Source organism: Plasmopara halstedii (assembly GCF_900000015.1).
Source record: "Plasmopara halstedii genome assembly, contig: Scaffold_3109, whole genome shotgun sequence".
Lineage (NCBI taxonomy): Eukaryota > Oomycota > Peronosporomycetes > Peronosporales > Peronosporaceae > Plasmopara > Plasmopara halstedii.
The window spans coordinates 102,468-102,996 of NW_020190012.1; positions in this window are offsets into that span (position 1 = coordinate 102,468).

Below are 529 nucleotides of genomic sequence, written 5' to 3' on the forward strand. Positions count from 1 at the left end.
GGCGCAATCGTTAAAACATAAGGAAACATTCAAAAGATATTGTGGTGTCTGTTCAAGTACACACACTCGAAAACTGATAGAAATGTTACTAGAAAATTAATATTTGTTCGGGATGTGGTCTTAGACTATGTCAGGATTTGTAACTTTGAAATTTAGAATAGTGCATCAGCCACAACCTGTAAATATTCTACTCATACCTTCCTAAAAATTACAATTTCTACTGTTCGTTCAAGTTAAGCTTCAGTTATATCATCCTATAAATCATGTAAGATTAAGTCTTCAAGGCGACATAATCGAGTTGCCACAAGAAAGATCAAGACAGCCTGGAATAAAAAAGGATGAGTTGACGTTCAAGTCCATTAGCGAAAGACAATCAATCCGTCGAAAGGAGTCACAGATAACTCACTCACGACAAGCCAAATTCTAGATTATAGTGACAGTAGCAGTACATTGAGCCGTGAACACTTATTGGCAGGCCTCTTCAAATTAGTCAATCTATTTATAGATAACCAATTTAACTAATTTCATT